The following is a 5371-nucleotide window of genomic DNA, read 5'->3' as shown; positions in this document are numbered from 1 at the left end:
GGGTAGTTGTAGTTTGACCTTTGATCCTTTGTAGGGGATGCAGCCACTGGTGATGGGTAGAAGGGTCTGGGGAGTACTTTTTCTGGCTGATATTGAGTAGGAAAATTTTCTTCTACATTGCTTCTGTTTCCTGTTGGTTTTTTTGGTTAATTTTTTATATTAAAATATAATTATATCATTACCCCCATCCCTTTTTATTCTCTCCAAACCCTCCCGTATACCCCTCCTTGCTCTCTTTTAAACTCATGGCCTTTAGTTGCTGTTGTATCACATTGTTACTTGTGTATATGCTTCCAGGGCAGGTCACCGAGCACGGGATAGCCACTTGATGTGATTTTTCCTGGGTAAGACTGTTTCTCCTGCCAGGCAGTGGTGGTGCACGCCTTTAATCCCAACACTTGGGAGGCAGAGACAGGTGGATTTCTGAGTTCGAGGCCAGCCTGGTCTACAGAGTGAGTTCCAGGACAGCCAGGGCTACACAGAGAAACCCTGTCTTGAAAAACCAAAAAAAAAAAAAAAAAAAAAAAAGAGACTGTTTCTCCTGCTCTCAGCATTCCTTAGTTACCTATAGATTTGTGAGTGAGTGCGAGTGTGTGTCTAAGTGTGTGTCTAAGTGTGTGTGTGTGTGTGTGTGTGTGTGTGTGTGTAGGATGAGTATGTCTAAGCTGTCCCTTGTCTACTTTAGCATGCCTATTGTTGTCTTTGTTCAGTCAGTCGTGGTAGTGGAACTTTATGGGTATAGCTATTGACATTACTAGGAGACACATTGTCACAGCCAACTCCATGATCCTCTGACAGTCTTTCTGTTGCCTACTTTGCAGTGTCCCCTGAGCTTTAGGTAAGGGAAATGTTTTGTAGAATTATCCATTAGGAACTGTGCTCCTCAACTCTTCATTCTGGTTCTGATTGGTTGTGATTTTCTATAATGGCCTCCATATGTCATAAGGACACAGTCCCTTGATGAGGGGTGAGAACTACACTTATCTGTGGCATGAGGACAGATGTTTAGCGTATACTTAGGGATAATGCTGGTTTAGTAAAGTGTTTGGTTCTAGGTTCTTCTTCAATGACTTTACCAGCTCTGGGTAGTTGGCTTGGTGTCTAGTATTAGGCATGGTTTCCCTCTGGTTGAACAGGTCTTAAGTCCAATTAGAGAGCCGTTGGTTACCACCACAATGTGCGTGCCACTACTGCCCCCTTAGGGTTATTATGCCACGATGGTGGTTGTTGTAAAGCATAGGCATCAAAGCTGCTTAGGGGTGTTGGCCACTTCCCTCTTTTTTTGGAGCCTACCTGGTGTGTTCTGTGTGAAAGTTGGTCCTCAGAATGGGGGCATTTGGGTAGGGTTAAGCTTAGGGGCCTCTGGGACCTGTGTCTGAAGAACACTGTGTTTTCAGCAATATAGACTTAACTTCTGGACGGTTTTCTTTCACTCATGCAAAGTTTATAAAATGCAATGGAAACAGATAAGGCTCATTTGACAAGCCCTTTCCATGCATCCGTGGCAAAGTAGTAACAAACAAAACAAGTGGAAGACAATGACAGCAACAACCACAAGACAAAACAAAAACTTACAAATCATAGGCACAGAAGACCAGAGCCAGTCATGGACTAATTTATTACGTTCGTTGATTAAGCTTCTATTGGATAGCTTTTTAGTAATGACGAGAATGTAGCTTTTCTACTTCGTGTCTTTTTTTTTTACAGCAGCAGTTACGCAACAGCAAAGCAACAATGGAAGAAGACCACCACCAAGAAGCTCACTGTCCCATGGTCTGATCCAAGAGTGAGAACCAGCCCATCTCTTTCTCTGTGGCTTACTGGTTTCAGTTATACATGCCTCCGAATAAATCCTATGACTGAAAGTATACAGATGTGTATTTGTTGCTTCTTCCCTCTGTGCCAGGGAGATCAGTATTCTAAGCTGAGAATATTCCACTATCTATGACTAATCCCACCCAAGGGCCCAAAGCAAGAGCAAGATCTCTAGCCCACTCCTCTCCAATCACCCCTCCCAGCTCTATCATTTCCCATTTCAGGATGCCCAGAGGGAGGTCTGAGAGATGGGAACACTTTCTGTAGGTCCCAAATAGTCACTAGCATTCTTTCTCTCTTAAAGGAATTTCCTAGACTGGGTTCCTGACCAGAGGTGCAGATGGTGGCCCGATGGTTCCCTGAAAAGCTGAGATTTCGTATGTTTCTTGATATCTGGTGTTGTACAGCTATTTCTGAAGTGAAACATTCCTCCCGATGGAAGGAGCTGGGGTCATAAAACTCAAGTCAATAATTCAGGAAGCTCACTTTGGAAATTGTACAACTCAGAGGCCCCTCCCTAGGTTTATTAAGCAGTGATTGCCAGGGCAGAGGAGGGTTCTCTTTTTCAGCTGCCGGTAAGTCAGCTAAAAGGAGCTATGGAGTTCTAGGGGTATAGCTCTCATGAGTTGTGACACACACTCACTCCAATGGGCCTTTGGGGTGATGCGCCTGCCTTAGTCATACAAATAACTCCAATAAATGAGTTAGTTCAACAACCTCGTCTTGGGAGGAATTGTGTCTGTAGTCTGAGTTGAATTTTGTTTCTAATGTGAGCCTAAACTTTGGTAAGCTCAGCTTCAGCTTCTGTGGGTGATATTCTTATTGCAGCCTTTACAGTCCTAATCCCCTCTTGGCTGAGGTCAAGGGTGCATCTCTATGGACCTTGAACATGATGCTTGGGTTAAGTGTACTGTTGATCAACATCAAGCTTGGTCGTGTCTGCAGAGCCTTCACCCAAAGCAAAAAACGACCAAGGCTCATCATTTTTTTTTCATTTTTTTTATTGGATATTTAAATTTCAGATGTTATCCCCTTATCCCATTCCCCCCACCCTGGAACCCCCTATCCCATCCCCCTTCCTCCTGCTTCTATGAGGATGTGCCCCACCTACCCCCCACTCACACCTCCCCCCCTCGAATCCCCCTATAGCCTTCATGAGACCAAGGATCTCTTTTCCCACCTATGTCTGACAAGCCATCCTCCCCTACATATACAGCTGTAGCCATGGGTCCCTCCCTTTGTGCTCCCAGGCTAGTGGTTTAAACCCTGGGGAGCTCTGGTTGGTTGGTATTGTTGCTCTCCTCATGGTGTCACAAATCATTTCAGCTCCTTCAGACTTCTCTCTAACTCCTCCATTGGGAACCCCTTGATCAGTTCAATGGTTAGCTGTGAGCATTCTCCTCTGAATACATCAGACTCTGGCAGACCTCTAATGAAACAGGCTCTTGTCAGCATGCACTTCCTGACATCCACATCAACATCTACCTTTGGTGACTACACATGGAATGGATACCCAGGTGGAATGGTCTCCAGATGGCCTCTCCTTCAGTTTCTGTCCCATACTTTGTCTCCACATTTGCTCCCTTGAGTATTTTGTTACTCCTAAGAAGGACCGAAGCACCCACACTTGGTCTTCCTTCTTCATGAGCTTCATGTGGTCTGTGAGTTGAATCTTGGTTATTTCAAGCTTTTGGGCTAATATCCACTTATCAGTGAGTGATCTGTATCCATTCCTCTGTTGAAGGACATCTGGGTTCTTTCCAGCTTCTGGTTATTATAAATAAGGCTGCTATGAACATAGTAGAGCATATGTTCTTGTTATATGTTGGAGCATCTCCTGGGTATATGCCCAGGAGTGGTATAGCTGGGTCTTCAGGTAATGCTATGTCCAATTTTCTGAGGAACCGCCAGACTGATTTCCAGAGTGACTGTATCAGCTTGCAATCCCACCAACAATGGGAGAGTGTTTCCCTTTGTCCACATCCTCGCCAGCATCTACTATCACCTGAATTTTTGATCTTAGCCATTCTGACCAAGGCTCATCTTACAGACCCAGATGCTCCTTTTCCAAACACCACTAACTGATGACAGATATGTGTAGAACACCCACCCAACACAGTACTACCCAGCCTTTAAAAGAACAGACCACAAATATCATAAAATGGATGAGCCCTAAAGTCATCATGCTAAAAAGACTATGTGTCACACATTTGTAAAGGCAAGAATTAGTTTACAGCTAGTAAACTAGTTTAGGGCTCTGGTGTCTGAAAACAAAAATGATGGGGGGGGGAAGTCTATAAGACATAGTATTTCTCTAGGGGTAATAAGTTCTAAAATTCACCATTAATGACTGTACACATTTACAAATGTGTTACCATGACACACTTCTACATCTCAAATGAATCCTGTGAATTCTGACAAAACCGGGATGCTTAGAGAACACAATTTTATAATTCTATATTTCCCCTTTTGTCACTGCTACTAATACTGGACCACAGTAACTATGAGTCTGTCTTATGTTAGCAATAACCTTAGTTATTACTACCTACATAGAGCAGGACCTAAACGACTCAGTGTTCATGGTGACCTAAGCTTACTATTTTTGTGGCTCTTGACATTGTCACTCCATACAGGAGGGTATGCTGTGGTGGGAGCTTTGAGGGTCATGGATGCCGGAGAGATAGGTTTTGGTCGTGTAGTTGGACATTCTTAGGAAGCAGATGGAGGTGGGATCTCCTCCGTCTGCTGTCTCTCTAGGCCGGTGGCCTCTCTAGCTCACCTTGCCTGGCTGCCCTTCTCCTCTCTCTTTCCCAGTGTACAGTGTCACCTTGCTGGCTAGTTTTATGTCACTGTGACTCAAACTGTAGTGATGGAATGAGGGCCTCTCGATTGAGAAAATTGCCCCATCAGACCGGGCTGTGTGCAAGTCTATGCGACATTTTCTTGGTTTGATGATTGGTGGGATGGGGTGGGGTGGCTCAGCCTACCGTGACCATTACCCTGCCTGGGCAGGTAGTTCTGAATGGTATAAGAAAACAAGCTGAGCTATTTATGGAAAGCGAGCCAGCGAGTAGCGTTCCTTCATGGTCCGTGCATCAACTCCCGACTTTCCTGAAGGATGGACTCTAAGCTACCAGATGAGATAAACCCTCTCTTTCTCCTGTTGCTTTTGGTCATGCTGCTACAGTAATAGACACCCTGAGATAGTCACCATTAACGAAACACACTTAAATTGCATCGTAAGATATCCTTCCCTGTACCAGTTATAAGCCAGTAAGAAAGCAATGCCTTCCGATTAGATCAAGTCCGGTTACTTCTTTGTCACACTGGTAATTAATAGGTGATGTTTCTAGTTTCCTTTTCATCTTCCACCGAAAAGGACAGAAAGCCGTGAAGTGGAGAGAACAAAAATCATCAAGCGAGACAAGCCGTGCGTGTTTGTACTTTTATGCCTTCTGCGAGGGCCTGCGCTGGAAGCTGGTGTTAGTTCTGGGCCGGGTGGAGCCCCTGAGCCTCTGGCGAGCCCCTGGTGGGCGGTCTCCCTCGCTGCCCACGT

At 44.9% G+C, this 5371-nt stretch overlaps 1 protein-coding gene across 1 annotated transcript in view; it reads left to right on the top strand.

The window, feature by feature from the left end:
• LOC114621951 (A disintegrin and metallopeptidase domain 3-like) overlaps nt 1-1868 on the top strand; it is a 53587-nt gene extending 51719 nt beyond the window's left edge. The window contains exon 21 of the mRNA XM_028768297.1: nt 1711-1868. The gene's annotated coding sequence lies outside the window, so the exon portion shown is untranslated. The remainder of the gene's footprint in view (nt 1-1710) is intronic.
• The last annotated feature ends 3503 nt before the right edge of the window (nt 1869-5371 follow it).

Source organism: Grammomys surdaster, unplaced genomic scaffold, assembly GCF_004785775.1.
Source record: "Grammomys surdaster isolate TR1022 unplaced genomic scaffold, NIH_TR_1.0 185, whole genome shotgun sequence".
Taxonomy (NCBI): domain Eukaryota; kingdom Metazoa; phylum Chordata; class Mammalia; order Rodentia; family Muridae; genus Grammomys; species Grammomys surdaster.
Note: the sequence above shows the minus strand (reverse complement) of the source record. Positions and strands in the feature narration are given on the sequence as shown.